The sequence below is a fragment of the Tamandua tetradactyla genome, chromosome 2 (genome assembly GCF_023851605.1).
Source record: "Tamandua tetradactyla isolate mTamTet1 chromosome 2, mTamTet1.pri, whole genome shotgun sequence".
NCBI classification, from domain to species: Eukaryota; Metazoa; Chordata; class Mammalia; order Pilosa; family Myrmecophagidae; genus Tamandua; species Tamandua tetradactyla.
The window spans coordinates 88,786,074-88,803,989 of NC_135328.1; the positions used below are offsets into that span (position 1 = coordinate 88,786,074).

Below are 17,916 nucleotides of genomic sequence, written 5' to 3' on the forward strand. Positions count from 1 at the left end.
AGATATTAATTTCAGTGCATTATGAAACTGTTTATTACCTTCTGAACAGGTCACTTGAGCCTACACTGTGTTTCTCCATTCTGACTGGATTTAGTAAAAAAAACATTGTAGTCCTCACAAAGAAAATATGATCAGAAACTATTATTCCTCATTAATTTATAGCCAGAATAAAAGAAAAAGCACAGAATTGAGAGCAAAATAGGTTCAAAATTTTATCTTGGCTACTCCCTAGCTAGGTCAGCTTGGCCAAAGTACTTGTACCCTGTGATCTCTTATATAATGGGACTAATAGTACTTAACTAGCAAGGTAGTTGTTAAGATTGGAGAGACAGTGGCTTTCAAACTTTTTCTTTAAGTCACTACCCACGTAGTGGAACATGAATTTTACACAATACTTACTACATATAGTGCACTCCAATTTATTTCTTTCCCTATCTATTTCATTTAAAAACTGTTCATGACCCAGTAGATTCGTGACCCAGTAAAGGTCACGAGGTGCTTTTTGAAAAAGTGTGATATGATATGTAACATACTTAGCATGATGCTTAACACATAATTGAAGTGTAATAAATGATTAATATAATTTCCACACTTATTGCTTTTAGTCTTCTTTTAGGATGCCTCATGATAGTTGAGAAATAAATCTTGTGAGTACTTCTAGGAATAACTCCCTTGGTTGAGATCCAAAATAGGCTCATAGTCATCATGTGCTGAATTCTGCACTAGAGGGGGTTGTGCTATAGCAAAGCTCGTGTGTGCTATTCATCACTGAATGTTAAAGCTGGAAGAGACTGAAGAAAATGCCTAGTCCTACTGCTTCATTTTCCTTTATGTAAATATTTCTAGTTTAAAAATATTCTACATGTTTTGCTCATTGGCAAATAGGAAAAAAAAAAAGCTTCTTTGATCCAGAACTTGGAGATGATGAGTCAGAAAGGGGATGGTTGGTTCTGGATCAGGATACCTGGATTCCTGTCCTGCTTCTGCCACCAAATAGTTGAGTGACCTTAAACTCTCAGGACCTCAGTTTCCTTACCTATAAAGCCACCTGATTTCAACAGATGTTGATCCACCTCCGATCTTCTTGCCTTTAAAATCTTTATACAGCACAACATCCCATAGCTTGTATTTGATATCACAGAATGCTGCTTTGTTACACATCTGCTTTGAGTGTGTTAATATGTGTGTGCTGGGCTGTGGTCTTACTCCATCTACTACTCAGATGTACAGAGAAAATGTGGCTCCTCTGTTTGCTCTATTTGGTCTTCCTCAATAGTATCACGCTGCTTAATGCTCAGTCTCTCCCTCTACCCCTATTTCTTTTTCAAGACATTTGGCTCTAGCAGGGACAGGAGCATCTGGCACCTCATGGTATCAGGGAAGCTGAGTCCTTGGGCTTATGTCATTCACATGTAGAGTCTCTGTCTCCCCTAATCCCAGTGGTGAGCTCCCTTTCCAAACCGCTTGTTGTTCACCTTGGTAACATTAATATCTATTGCTGAGTCCCCTAACTAGTCTAACTTGCCACCTGTGGGAAATATTGACACTTTTTCGCAAGAATCCCAGATAGCAACCAGATTTCCAAGCTGCATTTATCCCATGGCTTCTTAAATGAGGTCAGATATGAAGACAGAATGATATGTGCCTCTCCGCTGAAGTTAACAACAGAGGGATGTTAGGGCTATTCCCTTACTATCTAACTCTGGATGGGAAACGAGGTTTCACCAGTTTATAAAGGATGATGTGGCAATAAGAAAGCCAAATCTGACCTTACAACTTGGGTGAGAATCACCTCTGTGGATGTTCAAATTTCTGGATTGATCGTTAGGGCAAAGAGGCAGGCGTCCATCAAACCTGTTCAGGCTTTCAACTCCTCAGATCAGCAAAAAGACTGGATTATAAACTTGGCTCTGGGGTCTTACACAGAGACAGATTTATTTCCGATTTTCACTATGAGGCTAACAATTAAAAAAAAAAAATAAGGATGGTTATACCTGACTGCTCATACCCCCAGCAAATTGCTGGAAAACTAAACTTCATTTAGTAAGCCTCCTTTAGAAAATATGCCACTTCTTTTGGATGTGCACAGGAGGCAGAGGATTACTGACAATCCTTCAGTGCCTCTCAGCAACACAGCATGTGGATGGTGCAAAAAAATGGTCGGCTTGGGACAACAGTTAGGACACTGGATCATTAGGTTAAAATTGAGGGTGTCTGCTTACTTTGCTCTTTCAACCACAGCCTCTGGAAGATGGAAATAAGTATTGTTGTGTATGTGTTGGCCTGAACACAGAGTGAGCAAAGGAGGTGGCTGAAGACCCTGCCTTTACTTTATTTAACCTTTCTGACCAAGTTTCTAATAAAATTTTGATGGGCCACTTGCCATTGGTGACTTCCAGCTGCTGATCCCCCCCCACCCCCATGCTGGAAATCCTATGAGGGGTGAAGCAGTTCTTTATCAACAAGAATAAAATTCAGCACTTCGCTACTTATCTGCACAGTTCACTTTAGCCACCCGCGGGTTCTGAGGGTGAAGCTTGTGTGGCCCAACAACTGGGTGCTTATCTAGAGAAAACGTTTTATGGTGTCCTTCAGGGATGGTCCGGGGCAGTGTATTTCCAACATTATAAAAACAAGTAGTATGAAAGCAAAACAAGAGCTATGAGAGTAAGATTATGATTCAATACTTCTCTTTTTTTCCTTTCTGCCTCCAAAGTGGGTCCTACAAGCATCTCTGAACGAGGCTGCCAAGGTTAACTGGGGCAGGCACAAACTGAGTCTCATCAAAGCAAGCTTCTTTTTGTGATTATCACTGATTTGACTAGGGCGCGACCAGCATTTTCTCCTCCGGTGCGCTCAGTCCGAGTGCAGGAAACATAGGGGCATGCATCTTCAGGAGCTGAGTGAATCTGTTACAGAGGGTCTTTTCTGGCCTAGTGGATGGATGCTGGGGAGTGACGTCACCTCGCCCCCTCCTCTGCGCGCGCGCGCGCGTGTGTGCACGCGTATGTGTGTGCGTGTGCGTGTGTGTGGTGTCATGCCTCCTCTGCCCAGCTCTCCTGCTGCCCCTCCTTCGCCCAGCTCTCCTACCTTCTCAGTGGGTCAGTGGTCCAGATTCAGGGATTCGCCAGTAGGCGCGGGCGGCTCGGCTCTCCCGGCGCCCGTGCGTACCCACACTCACACTCACTCTCACTCGTAGGCAAGGCGCACACACACTCCCCCAGCGCTGGGGCCACCACGATTCCGTGGGATCCCAGAACGTTACGAGGATTTAAAAAATCACCCCGACAAGAAAACAAAGAGAGAAGCCTTTCCAATCACTTTCCTGAGGTTTTTTTCACTGAATTTCCCTAACAAGTCTCCTCGTCTCCAACAGTAACCACCAGGTTCACGCCAGGTCTAAGGACTGGGCTGAGCTAGCCATCCCACCCCTTGGCCCTTCACTGTGTCGGGCCCTTGTCCAGGCGTCGCCTCATCTCCCCCCCCGCCCCCTCCCCCTCATCCTCCGCCCCACGCGGGCCTCAGTTTTCTGTTACCTCTCCCGTGCGCTTCACTTTTGGGGGGAAGAAGAAAAGAAAGGGAGGGGGCCGCTGAAAGGGGCAGCGAGTTGCTATTTCTGGCCAAAGAATCCGCTTTAAAAGAAGCAGCAGCAGAAAGAGGAAACAAGAGAGGCGGAAGGAGGAGAGGAGACCCCTCAGCCGCGAGCGGCGGAGCGTCGAGGAGCGGGAGGAGGAGGAAAAGGAGGAGGGAGAGGAGACACAGAGCGGCGGCGGCGGCAGCCCGGAAAGCGGGCGCAGGGCGAGCCGGAGGAGCGGGAGGTACAGAAACCGCCGCGGAAGCCGCGGGCTCAGAAGGGCTAGGAGGACGGCCCGGGAAGAGAAAGAGGAGGAGGAGGAGGAGGAGGAGGAGAAGGAGGAGGAGGGGTAGGGGTGGAGGGAGGGCGGGGGAGACGCGCTCCCTTGGATGCTGAATTTCGGCTTTTTGGACTCACTCGGTGACTCTCCTCCACTTCCTCGCTCTGGACTGGGCTGGCCGCACGAGGGCCGAGCGGCGGCGGCGGCCGCTGCTCCGCGGGATTAAATTGGCCGTCCGGAGGCGGCAGCGCGGGCGGCGCGACCGTGGCGGGGCGCGAAGGCTCTGGAGGAAAGTGCTGGTGGCGGCGCGGGAGGCGGTGGCGGCAGCTGCCTAGAGCCAACATGACCAGGTAAGTCCCCCGAGCTGACCAGGTCCGTCCCCCCTGCCCTCCCCTCTCGCCGCCCCGGGCTCGCGTTGCCCCGGGACCCGGCAGTCCGCGCCTCTGTGGCTGGAGTAACACGCTCCCGCGTCCACAGTTCCAGCGCCCCGGCGCCGAAGCGCACACTTTGCTTCTCTGAATCCTCCTCAGGCAGAGGTCCTACCCTGCACGGCTCGCTTTTCGCTTGAATCCTCACAACTAAGGGGTGGGGGGTTCTAGAGAAAGGGGGCATTTGGGTATGTGTATTTGAGCGACCCCACCTCTTGGGGTGGGCGTAGTGTTGGGGGAGATTGCGGAGCGGTGGGATGGTCCGACCCTACCCGGGGATTCTGCCACCGCATTATTTTTTAAGTCAGAGATTGCAGCTTTAAGGAGAGCTGGTTATGGTGAGGGGGCGATTTCTTTTCTTTTTTCCTCTGAACTAGCGGGGAGAGGGAGAAATAGCAGGAATCAAAGTCTACGCGGCTGCTTTAGAGGAGGGGGATTGTTTTGAAGACCTTTCCACGGAAGACTCAAAGCTCCTAGTTCTGCATCGGGAATCGGGTGTGCTTACACACACTCATTCCATGGGGAAGGGAACCCAGAATGTATAATGAAAAGTCCAAGTTGTAGGAAACACTTTAAAAAGAAAGCTGCGAACTAAAGATTCTTTGCTTTCCTATAGGTTTACTGTCGCTTTTATATCTGCGTATGGAAAACTTATACAGTGTTTCTCTCTTGCGAGGTTGGTTCTCGTTTAGAAGCACTAACAAGTGGAGTTAGTCTTCTTACGGTTAAAAAAAAATCTTGGACATTAAGTATGAGCTTGGCTTTCACTAATTGGGTGTTCTAGGATTCCAAATAGTAGCTCCATTCTCCAAAAGCCGAGACTATTAAAGTCCACTTGTATTGTTTCCATTCACCTTCAAGTACACGACTCGCTACCCTTCTGCCCTGTTTTCTAAATTCTTAGAGTAATCCCCCAATCCAATCTACAGTTTTCCCTTTAAGCACCTAGGAAGATTCCTCAGGGATGGCTCCCCCTGCATTTCCTCTGACATTCTTTCCCCCCCCCCCCTTCTTTTCTTTTACATGCCCAAAGTGCCAAGCACGAATAGAGAGTAGCACAAACATTTTGAGCCTCTAAGAAACTGCTTGTGAGTTGAAATAGATTTATTTGCTGGTGAACTTACCAAGCCACAGACGTGGACCTTTTCCTTTGGTGTGTTCTTTCTATCCACCCTGTGCACACATGTGGTGTGTTAGTGAGTCCATATATACTTCTGACTATTTTGGCTCTTCTTTCTCTGTTTCGAGTGCACACACCCACCACTCGACTTGGATAAGCCAGAGTGATGTACCAAGACTTGAAATATTCTGATTTAAAGGTGTCTTTAGCCAATGCCAATTTAAAGATTGTTTTGTAGATAGTATGAGGATATCCAGGACAATGTTGAGTAGTTATTCCGTTCTTTTTGAAAATACATTATTTGCCCTAGATAGATAGATATTATTTTATCGACTTACCAAAAAGAGAACAGATGTTTCAGTATCCCTCCATATTCTTGAATCAGACATCCTAATGGACAATAAAAAGAAAATTTCCCCTACCTCCCACCTCCCATAATTATGGACTATACTTTCGTTTTCAATGGAGCTAGCAATTCTGTGACAGATTTCTTAAATTCACCCTCGTGCTATCAGCTATTATTGTACTTTCAAAGTGTGAAATTGACAAGCTGGTCAGTTTCAAGAATTCAGCTGTCAGATTGTGTCCAGTTAAAAATTGCTGAAAGCTGTAAATGTGCTTGCCTGGAATTTTCTTTTGTGAAGGAGAGACAGCAAGGGGATGGAGAGGATTAAGGGGTGTTATTAATTGTAGGTCTTTTAAAATAGGTGTACTCCAATGTAAGTTTTATCACTGACTATTATTGGAAAATATATTTAAATTTCTACCACTATAAAAATGGCATTCAGTTTGTATCTATTTTGTTTTAAATGTGAGTACTTTACGTAGAAATAGTCTGTTCTTAAAGCTCTCAGTAATAATATAATTGGAATGAGAGTAAAAGAGGAAAGTGTCTCTCAAATATATTTTAATATATGTAATATATTACTTCTGTAATGACATGAAAAGAGGTATATGAATTAAACATTTTATCATATAGGTTATGTAATACAAATTCTTCTTGGACCAGTGCAGTTGAACAGTTACTAAAATACTGAAATGCAGTGACCTACTTTAATTTATCTGTTTCAGATAGATAATCATAGAAATAGAGCTGTTTAAAGTCTTAAATACAATTATTTGATTTTTAAGATTGACATTCATTTAACACCAGAATAAATCAAAGTAGAGAACTAAGAATTGGAATCCCCTTCATCTGCTGTGCTGCTATTTGCTAAGCCACTAGGGGCCTGTATAACTGTTCTTATATCCAAGTGATACCCTTGTATGGTATACTCAAACCCTTCCTAGAGAGATATTGAAAAACAACAACAATTTGAAATAGGCAATCCCCCCTCATATTTTTTCTTTTGTAGTCTATTCTTGCTTTGATGTTATTCATAGGGTTGTCTGAAGGGTTTTTTCAGTCTTCTCTGATACTATGGTGATATAAGGACGATTTTTCATATAGAGTGTGAAACATAAGAAAGAAAAGAGGTATTTGTGCAAATTTGTCTGTGATTCCAGTTTCTCACTGTATGTCAAAGGAAAACAAGTAGGAATATTAATAATTTTTCTTTATTGGGCTGATGGGATGTTATTTGCATAATGTAGGGTTAAAAGATAAATGAAGCGGAATAGATTGATGGTGTGATTAAACTAGCTCTGTAAGTGCTGTGCAAGTTTGTGTGGAGGGAGAATCTGAGGCAGTTACTACAGTTTAGTCAGCACTTGAGGGAGCGAGATTGAAGATACGTTCTACATTTTTAAGTGCCAGTTTCACAAATTTGAAATCGACCAGGCGTGGCAATCTTGATAGACATTAGGCAGTGAGGTCAAGTATACTTACACTGTTCTTTTGTTGATTTTCAGTTTTTCAAACTGACAAGGGTGACTATTTGTTAAAGAACATGCTGTAAGTATTTGCATATTGGATTTCCTTCTAACCAAACTTGATTTATCAGGTCATTGAACAATTCTAGTTATAAAATGATTCTGCAGATAAGTAAGAATTCATTAACACAATTACCTGTGTTAATGTATCATTTCAGGAATCATGGAAATTTATAAGTGGTTTTGCTTTAAAATCACCCTCCTTTAGTTTCATTGTGTATCTGTGCGTAATGTGAGAGTTGAGGTGTGTGTCTTTTCTTGTGATTCTGAGACTGTCATGCTTTTAGGCTCACTTCTTTAATTCCCCAAAGTTTCAGGGAATCCCCAAATGAATTTTAGTATACTCGACTTAATGGCCACAAAATAAACTTCTGGGATGCTTATTAGAAGCATAGATATATGCAATACTAAATGCCAAGATATAGTTATCCTGTTTTCCAGAGTGTACATAGATTTTTTTAAATTTTCTCCTGTTTTCTTAAAGGCACAGTAGTTTTTTTGGTTGGCAAGGTTAGTGTGAGCAGATGGGTTGTATTTTAAACCAGGCTTATTCTGATTATCTTATCACCTTAAGGTCTTATATACCTTTTCTTTGTTTAGTCTTTGTGCTGTTTGGTTTCTCTGAACGAAACTTCTAGGAAAGTGACTTACTTGTGATGGCACAAAGGCAACTTATAACCTCAAGCGAAATCAGCGTTTAAAACCATCCCTTCTTATATTATCAGTCATTTGCCAAGAAGCAGCCAGAGAGAAGTTGATAGCTCTGTGAGCTGCAAGACTGAGGTTTCCTATATACCATATCCACTGAAGAAATCTGATAATGTGAAAGAAGATTGCTTAGAGGGGATTTGTCAGTAAATTTCATTCCAAAAGACGTCACTCGTTTAAGCTTCTGTAATTTCATAGCGCAGTGACATTTTTACCAAAGGATGTGTTTGTTTTGGGATATATTTTCTATATGGATAATCTCATTTGCTTCTAATTAGTGGTTGGTAACACTTATTAAAATGTCATGCTTGGCTTGCATTTGTTTTGGCAATTAAAATCTTCCAAATTCTCCCCTTTAAAGACTCCTAAAGCAAAATTGATTTTTCCATAGAGTGTAGAAAAAAGTTTGTGTGTACAGAAACTTATTTTTTAGCAAAAAATGAATTTCAGCTTACCACAATTAAGCCCTTAAGAAAGACAGTTAAGAGAATATCTGACTTGTGCTTTCTGATTGTTCATTATAGGAAATTATGGCCTTACAAGTACAAGTTCAGCATTTACTTGGCGTCGTAAGTCTTGGGAGGTCAAAGAGCAAATGCTCCTACGTTACGGCCTTCTCTGACCTCATATAACCTGGATAACAATGTCATGTCAGAATAGTGCTAGACGGAACCATTAATGAAATAGACTTCTTACAAAATATAGTTCACAGAATTTCATTTAAGGCTTATGTTCCTGGTTTCCCCATTAATAAATGACCTATTTGCTTTCATTGAAAGCTAGTTTTACATTTTCTTTTGTAATTTTTTACTTATAAGATATTTTAAAACTTAGATACTAAAGGGTTTTAAGTCTTATGTGCATGTATGCTCCCATGCTCCTCACATTTCCCGTAGAGGGGAAAATAGATTAAAACCTCCTCCTTATCAAAGTAATTTATTTACTGCCTTCCTGTGCATTATTTTCTGGTTCACACTGGAGTCGGTTGGTCTATACCTTCTTGAAAATTATGAGGAAATAAGAGTAAAACAGAGTTTTTTCTTGGCTTTTTAACCTCTGCTGTCTCCCGAATCAAATCCCTAGATGTCATAGATGAGTAAATTAAATGAAAAAGATTAAAATTTGGAAAGCTAAAATTACCCATTCTGTCTATAAGCCAGCAGGTTAAGAGTGACAGCAGACAAGAGTCTTGAGATAACTTCTGTGTTCGCCCTACCCCCAACTGCATGAGCAAGCCTTGCTTTCCTTTGTAAATGGCTACTTTTTGGAAATAAGCCCCTCCTTGGCTTCTTCAGCATTTACCAAAAATATATAAGCACAAAAGCAGCCATCTGAGCCCAGGTATTTTCCTAGTTCTTTGAATTCGCTGACCAGAAATACTGCTTAACTTTGGTTCTTTTTTGACATTCAACTAACAATGTCAGGGCGCTGTGACCTTTATCACATCGCTGTTTACTGGATTTAAGTATCGTAACTGTGTCAGGTTCATGAGATTGATTAAATTCATATATTCTTAATGGTCTTTTTGTTAACAGCCCTTGAGCTATATCCTTTAATGTAGCAGTAGCTAACTAAATTGAGGATTGTGAATTGCATTTAGAAAATAGCATTTCTCAGTATTGCTTTGGCATCTGGAGAAATTGTACCCCCAAATATATAAAATGGTCATCTGTAATCATTGAATTACAAGTAACAAAAGATTTCTTTTTTAAGTTTTAGTATATGGACTTCCTGTTTTAACAAGAAGATTTGTGTTACTACTGATTTTATAAATAATTGAATATCACTTATTGCTTAATCTTGTTTAATCATGTGAATACAAAATTCATATATAGATAATGCTAAGTAGTTGCAAAATCTGTGTGAACTTCCTTCCGTTTCTGCTGTGGAAAGAGCATAGATTTGATGTGACTTATTTCTGTCACTTATTATTTGTGTGATCTTGGGGGAATTAACATTTCTGAGTCTCAGTTTCACCGTCTAAAACTGAAGAGAATAAAATAGTCATGAAAGATCAGATTAGATGTGAAAGATCAAATTAGATAAGAAGTCTTATTTTATATTTGAAATAAAAAAAATTACTGAATGTAGGGGTCATGTAAAGAACATACTATATTTAATAACATTACTTTCTGTGATAGAGTTCTGCTATGTTTTGCTGTTTATCGTACATTTTTGTAACCTGACTGAAAAATTAAGTTCTGTTAGATTTAGGTATCTTGTGTGCATTTACCCTATTTACGCTTTGCCCTGTACATGCAGTCATTACTGTCGATGCTTAGAAATCTGTTCCAGTCCTCTGCCTTTATTAAAGTCTACACGTTAGTGAGCCATAGTGCAATATTTTCCCAGAAAGTTTTTAAAGCAAAAGCTAGAAATGATTTTACCTAGAATGTGCAAAAAGAATGCATCCCTTTAAAGTAAAGAAAAAAAAAACAACTTACTAATAGAATCTAGATTGTGTTTGATGTGGAGCTGCAGTTTGGGGAAGAAATATTTAGAAAAACAGTTAATTAAAACACTGAACCAAAAGAAGTGTTTTTTTTTTTTTTTTTTCTTTAATGGTAATGCATCTTAGAAAGCTGCTTAGCTCTTTGCCCAGTGCAGCTGTCCTTCCCTGCAAGATCAGGTTTCAAAAGCAATGATGGATGGTGGGTGCCTGTAGCCAGTTGTGGGGTTTGCTCTGAGGTCAAATGTATTGATGGAGGATAGGAATTTACTGCCTTCTGTCCCTACCAAGGATCTGCCAGTACAATTTCGCAGGAAGAAATTAGACTAAATACAGCAAATGCTGATCCAGTATCCCATTATAGGTCAAATAGACGTTTATTTTCAATGTTTAATTTTTTTTTCTCTCTCTCTCTCTCTGTCTTCCTAATGCCCCACCCTAACTAAAGGGACACCTTGAGCGTACACTAATGGTTTCTTATTGCGCATGTGGGCCCTGGTCCCTTGTGATAGTAACTTATTTATAATATTAAAGAAACAAAATGCAGCTACTAATTCATTCTTTTCTGGTTGAAATTGCTCAGTTGGATTTTTGGATACATTATTTATTTTAAATGGATCAACCAAACTTATATGGCTATTTGGGAAAAAGAGTCATTCAATGGAAATATCTCAAATATTCTAAATCTATTTACTGGCCAAGTTATCATTTTCGTTCTTCCCCTTGGGAAAAAAAGTATAATTTTATTGTAATACATTCCTTGAGGAAAAAACATTGAAAGTATCTTCCGTCGGAAATATCCCAGGAATAGAAGTTGTTCTTTCTGGGTTCCCTCTTTGACTGTCATTTTCTTTGTCAACACTGGCTTTTCTTTTCATTTGATATCTTGGCTCTGTCTCCATCTCTATTCCAGCTTTGTCTATGTAGCTATCTTTGTAGATTCTATTCCTGTAATCTCTTTTAACTTTGTTTCATTTCCATTCCTACCTTTACTACAGGTAGATGCTCAGCATACCTTCCTAGCTTCATGTGTACTCTCTGTACTTTCTCATTTCTCCTCTTCAGGTTCTTCCTAAAAAACTTTTGCCTTTCTGAAATGCAGACCTTTTCCAGTCTACAGAATCAACTGCAAAACCCTCAGCACAGCAGTCAGGGCCCTTTGCAGTCTAAACCTAACTTGTTTGTCCTGTGTCCTCTCTTACCATTGCCCCCAGGCACTGTGCCTTCCTCAGTCTCAGATTGCCTACCATCAATAAGGAGATTCTGCTCTTGAGCGCCAATTTTCTTGACCAGTACTGCTCCTAGAGTCCGCTTTCTCTCCTTACCAGCTGTCCTAACTTGTATTCATTAAAATCCTTTTAATTACTCTCTCATTTTCTAATGCTCAGCTCGAGTGTTACTTCCTTTTCTTTGAATTGAATTGAACTAAAGAGGTTTGAGTTGAATTTAATTGAAATCATGAATGTGAAGAGTAACTATTTATTCATTAGAAATCTCTGATGATGAGCTGGTCCCTTAGATGCGTGAAAATGAGAATTCCTTTAATTTTCTTGGTATTGTAGGTACAGTAGTGGTTGATGAAATAATATCATAATAGTGGTAGTTGTGCAAATTTACTGAACACTTACTGTATGCCAGGCATTCTGCTCAGCAGTGTACCTTGAGTATCATCATTCTGCAGAATAACTGTGTAAGTCAGATGCTTTTATTATCACCGCTTTAAAGATGAAGCTGATGTATGGAGAGGTTAAGTAACTTGACCAAGGTTGATAGCTAGTACATAAAAAAGATGGGACTTTTGGGACTTTGAGCTAATATATATACATATACTATATGTATGTATATGTATATATATATATATATATAATATATGTATATACATGTTTTTGTTTTCATGGGCAGGCACTGGGAATTGAACCTGGGTGTCCGGCATGAGCTAATGTTTTGAGTCAAGTAACGTTAGTGCCAGAACTCTTATTTGTTCCTTTCCTAACCCTCTCAGTACATTATGTGTTTGATATGAATTTAAAAAATTTCTTTCCCTTGTACCAGCCATGTACTTTCAGTGATACATACTATACTTTCTTGACCCAAATTCAGAAAGAATGTTAAGCATCAAGTAGGTTGTCCCTCTGCCATTTTTTAAGAGACCCCTCTGTTCCTTACTTTGCTTGGGACTGGAGACATTGAAAAAATAGTTTCTATTTTGGGAGTTTGGAGTAAATGACATTTTTTTGTAGTTTCCTTCTAGCTCTAAAATAATACGCTTTCAGGCCAGTGACACAAATGTCTGAGCTCTGGGGTCAGCCCTGGAGCAGAAGCAGTTAAATAAAATATCTTCACTAAGAATGGTTTTAAAAATCACAATGGCTGGCATTTTCACAGTTTCCCAGCAGGTAAAGAGTCAGAAGCATTTTTCTAAAGAGAAATTTAACTTTAGAAAGGACATCTGAAGGGCAACTGCCCATCAACAATGGAATTATGTCAAGTGACTGATATGTGTGTATTCTATTTGTTGCAACCTTCCTATACAATTTTATATAGGAAACGTTTATCAGTTATACGTTTTCTAAAATACTGTGTTCACTGCTCACCTGTTAATTTCATTATTTACAGATGGATGATTTGATTACTTTTTTCCATTTAACCTATTTTATTAAAAAGTTAGCTTTTATAATTTTAAGCTTCCAGGAATGATTTCTGAGTCCTTATAGTTTTATAAGTAATAAAATAAAAAATTTTACATTTGCTTGATGTTTTGGAAAATTATTTTTTCTTTGACAACAAAGCACTTTGAAGTTTTAAATCAGGCATGGGACATAAAACAAAGCTATGTGGAAAATGTTTTTTTAAATTTTTTCTTATTGCTCTTTTATTATCTTAAAGAGTGTCATCTTCGCATGGGTTTCTAAAATGCTTCTCACATGCATACCTTGTCCTTTTAACCATATGTTTACCAATGAGCTAAATATATAAACATAACTTCCTAAAAGTTTAGAGCAGGGTATCCTACCTACTTTGGGTAATGTGTACTGAGGAGTAATGTGTAGTGAGGCTTCTTCTACTGTTAGAGTCTTCAAAAGTGCTTTTCGATGATAATACTTATAAATTAAGAATGACTAGATGAGTACTTTGTTATGAATAGTCAATAGCTACTTTTAGAAATGATCATCTAAATTTATTTGCATCTGGTTCAGACTCAACTTGAGTTTTATTTATTTTTATGAAAAAGGAGGGGGAATTATTTCAGGAAACATTTAATTTAAATTTTGAATTTAAAATGTATTTAAAATCTATTTTACCTTAAGTAATCTCTTATTAGTTAAATATACCAAGATAAATATTAACTTCCTTTCAACCAAATTATTCACTGCCTTTTAATATGTCAGCTAGTATCTGTTGAGCCCCTGTCTTCTCTTGCCTAGATTACAGTCTCTTGGTGTTTAATTTTGATCTCAGTACAGTTGCTTCTCGTTTCTGCAGTCAGAGTGATCTTTTAGAAATTAAGATATGATTAATTTACCTGCCTCCTTTAAATCACCTGGTGGCACCTCATTCCTTTCTGTATAAAGTTTGCCATATTCCTTAGCAAAACATGGGGTCCTTGATGTCTGACCCCCTCTGTTTCTGGCGTGTGTCTTGACACCTAGCCATTCTCATTTCGTTCTGCCTTCCTTTCCTCTCCTTACCTGCATCCATACATTCTAGCCATACTAAGGTATTTACTCTTTCCCAAATGTACCAATTTGCTCTTCTTCCTGCAATTTTGAGCATGCCATCCCTCCCTTCACATGGAGGGCCCCTCCCCTTCCATATTTACCTGACTCTTCTCTTCCTTTGGGACTTACCTTATACAGCAACTCGTGCAGGTAGCCCTCTTGCCCCACCTCACCCCAAGCCTGATACCCCTTTTCTGCTCCCTTTAAAGGGCACTGGATAAATTTCGCCTACAGCATCTATCATAACACGTTGTGATTTATTATTTATGGTCTGTTTTATCATGAATTCCTCGAAGCCAAGATCCATGTCTTATTCCCAGTTACATCTCCAGTACCTAGCCTGTTGCCTGTCACAGTGTAGTAGTAATATTGGCACATTATTATAGAATATTCTGTGAACAAATCAGTGTGCCCAGAAAAAATCAGAAATGAATTCGTTCATGGTCCAAATCTTTCAACCAGCATGCTTTGTATTTAGACTACAGTTTATGATAATATTGTCAGTTGCTCTTCGGTAATTAATTTTATTTTATTTGAGCTATATCCCACTTACCTAGTTCCCTACCAAACCAACACAAAGCCAAATCTGAGTAGACTGTGTATATCTACTCATATGCCACTAGACAAGACAAATCTGCCTTTACATCTGGCTGTGGTAGGAATTCCCAGATGCACTTAGTTCTGACACATGGTCATTATTGAACCAAAAGCCTTTGCCTGGCATGATTACAGCTCTTATTTGTTTTTATTTTAAGGGGCCTCATCCAGGCTGCCGAATGTACAACAGGTGCCTTAGTTTTATACTTGCCAATCTGTTGTTATTGAAATGACCGCCCTAACAGAGACTAATGGTGTCTAATAAAATTTATCTCAGTTCTGACAAGCCAGGCTCACAAGAGCAGCAGCAGTAGGAACTGCAGTGTGGAAATATGCTGGTGGCACATGTGCCTGGTGAAGCATCCATTGTTTTGGAAGGTGACCATATGTCCCCCACATAGGCCCCTTGTTTATGTTGAGCTGTGGGAACTTTCTGCAGTCCGGAATTACTCAGTTGAACACTAGAATTTGTAGCATCTCTTCTTATTTTCGAAGGACTCGGTGGGTGGCATGGAGACAGGACTGGCCATGCCAGCTCATCAGTGAATGGCTGTGCCATGCCTGTAAGGCACAGCCAGGCAGCCTATTCAGGCCAAACAGCTGGCATGTAAGATGGCTTGTATTTCCTGTCATCAGAAATTTGCCTCACTGATTTCATAGGCCCTTGTAAGGACTGGAATATTACCAGAGAAAACTGGGAGAGGAGTGTGTCAGCTTGCAAATGGGAACTGATGTTTGGATACTTTCATTCAAATGGTTTGTACAATTTTGCGTTTTTTTTTTTTTTCATGCGTTATAAGAAGTTGGCTTGTTCTTCTTTGCCACCTAAGGAATTAATTTCTTGACAACTGCCTATGGAAACTTAAAAGTGGTAAAAGTTAGGACCAGGTCTCATGGGAATACAGAATTGTGATTTTTGTTTCCTGTAAGAATTTTAGAGCTTTCATTTTCTGCACTTGCTCATTTGCTCTCCCATTAATGCGTTCATTCTTTAAAGCATCATGTGGTAAACTCTGCTAAATGCAGGACACTAGGGCAATGCAGAGAGGACCAAAACAATGCCAAGTACAGTTTGCTCTGACAGACAGTTACTTGGATTTTTAAGATTTTGGAAAATTTTTGCCAAAGTAGTGTTCGCTTCCTATTGAAGAGTTTTGTGTTGTGGAAAAAGCTGCTGAGATCCCACCATGATGTTAGAGCTTATAGGTTCCACTAAATAGTAGTAATAACAATAATAGTAATAATAATTATAATAATAAGCAGAATAGGGGAGGGTGAGTACATCCTGAACTGCCTAGCAACACTTCACTTAGCTTCACAGTTAATTGAATACATGTAATTTCCTGTGACCTAGTATATATAATAGTTCTTAGGTTAGAATTTGACTATTATTGAACCATCTTTTTGTATTATTTATGCCCATCCTACTTGAAAAAGGATTTGCAGCAGCTATTAAATCATATGCTTCATTATCCTTAATAAATCACCTTGGTAGAGCAGACGATGGATTATTGTACAGATGGTTAGTTTCTGAGAAATTTTTTTTTAAATATGCATTATCTTGGCCACATTTTGAATGATATTTTATTTGAAGGCATTTTTAAAATGATACAGCCCTTTAAAGGGCATACCAAACCACTCACTTAGGGACCAGTGGTCACACCAAAAAAAAAGAAAGATTCCAAGGAAAAGTAATATAAACGTGATTAACACTTGCTAACAAATATATTAAAATGTCTGTTATTTCTGATTGTATAAAACCTTTCAAGATAATCTGTTTATTGTACAGAAGGAAAGACGCATAATAATAGAGTAGGACTTTACAATATCAATGTTTTTTTCAGCTGGCATGGAAAAACATTAAGAGAATGGACAGGGAGCTAAAAGCGTGCATCCACAAGCATATATGAGCATAGTATTAGTTGTTGTGTAACTAAAAGAATAATAAATTAGCTTTCAGATATTTAAATGTAGTATTGCCTCTCTTCTTGGGATATTTAGGTACCAGAGTAACAAATTATAATGTATTTCCATTTCTCTGTGTGAAAACTAAACCATTTTTTGACTGTAACTGTTGTCCTCTTTGTCATGGTAACTATTTCTCAGATAGCAAATGGAGAATTTTCAAAAGGAGCTGGAAAGGATGTTAGAGTACATCACAGCTTGTTACCCAGCTTGTTTTGTTGAGGAATCTTAGATCACCACCCCTCCTCTGAAGAAACTGCACTGTCCCAACTAGCTCTGGATCTAAGAAACCCAAACCCAGTCCTTTTTGTCCCCGCCACGGACTAAATTTCTTAATTTGCCAGAAATGGGGTCCTGCCACGTACATTGCTTGTCTCAAGAGATAGGAAGATTCAAGACATTGTCTGTCTTGATGAGGAGTCTACTGCCTCATCAAGAATCATCAGGAATCAATGAAATAGAGGGCAGGAGACAAAAACGTTCTTCATCCTAATTTTTTTTTAATTCAGGAAACCAAGTGTCCTTATCAGTTAATAAAATTAAATGTAATTTAAAACTCAGTTGTGCTAACCATGAGTGGCAAGGTTTGTCAGATGGGTCAGCACAGACATGGAGCATGTTGCTCATTGCAGGACTAGTGTTGGACAGCACGAGTCTACTTTATAGGTCTGAGACATCATTTTCAGATTATATATGTAATAAAATACAGACAGACCATTTACATGTTGAGAATACCCATTGATCTTAGCAGGAAACAATGTGCCTGCCAAAGGTAAGTGAAAGATATTGTATCACAAATATGGTCTCAAGGAAAGCGAATTAACAGCAAAATCTGTGCATTTTGTCTAATTACAAATATGTATAAAGATTTTGTACGATCTCAATGTGAAGAAATACACTTCTATGGAAGTCAAATAAGAAAAAAAATTGAGCACAGTTCTAACAAATCGCCTCTCAGATTTCCCAGTGAGCTTTCTCTAGCTTTCTGTTGATCTTTGTCTTACCCCTTTTTACTGTATTTCTATGAGGAAGGGATTAAGGAGTGGCAATGTGGTTGAAGGTAGGTGCTCAGTAGGATGATCATATAACTTAACATCCAAAAGACATGCTACAGGAGTGAATGGGGACATTCTTAATGGACAATCAGTAGAAGCTGGGCTGTCCTAGGCAACCAGGTAGGTCTGAGGTCTTAAATCTCCATTGG

At 39.5% G+C, this 17,916-nt stretch overlaps 1 protein-coding gene and 1 long non-coding RNA gene across 9 annotated transcripts in view; one reads left to right on the forward strand and one right to left on the reverse strand.

Moving 5' to 3' along the window:
• The window catches only part of LOC143673549 (uncharacterized), a 28,222-nt gene extending 24,109 nt beyond the window's left edge, over window positions 1-4,113 (reverse strand). Inside the window, exon 1 of the long non-coding RNA XR_013170438.1 lies at window positions 3,992-4,113. This is a non-coding gene — a long non-coding RNA (uncharacterized LOC143673549). The remainder of the gene's footprint in view (window positions 1-3,991) is intronic.
• The window catches only part of PTPRD (protein tyrosine phosphatase receptor type D), a 685,849-nt gene that overhangs the window by 149,714 nt on the left and 518,219 nt on the right, over window positions 1-17,916 (forward strand). For 7 of the 8 annotated variants that reach the window (XM_077148192.1, XM_077148196.1, XM_077148195.1 and 4 more), the window contains exon 1: window positions 4,112-4,204. The exons of the other annotated variant lie outside the window; for it this stretch is intronic. The gene's annotated coding sequence lies outside the window, so the exon portion shown is untranslated. Of the gene's footprint in view, window positions 1-4,111; window positions 4,205-17,916 lie in introns of those variants that run through there. 8 annotated transcript variants of the gene reach the window in all.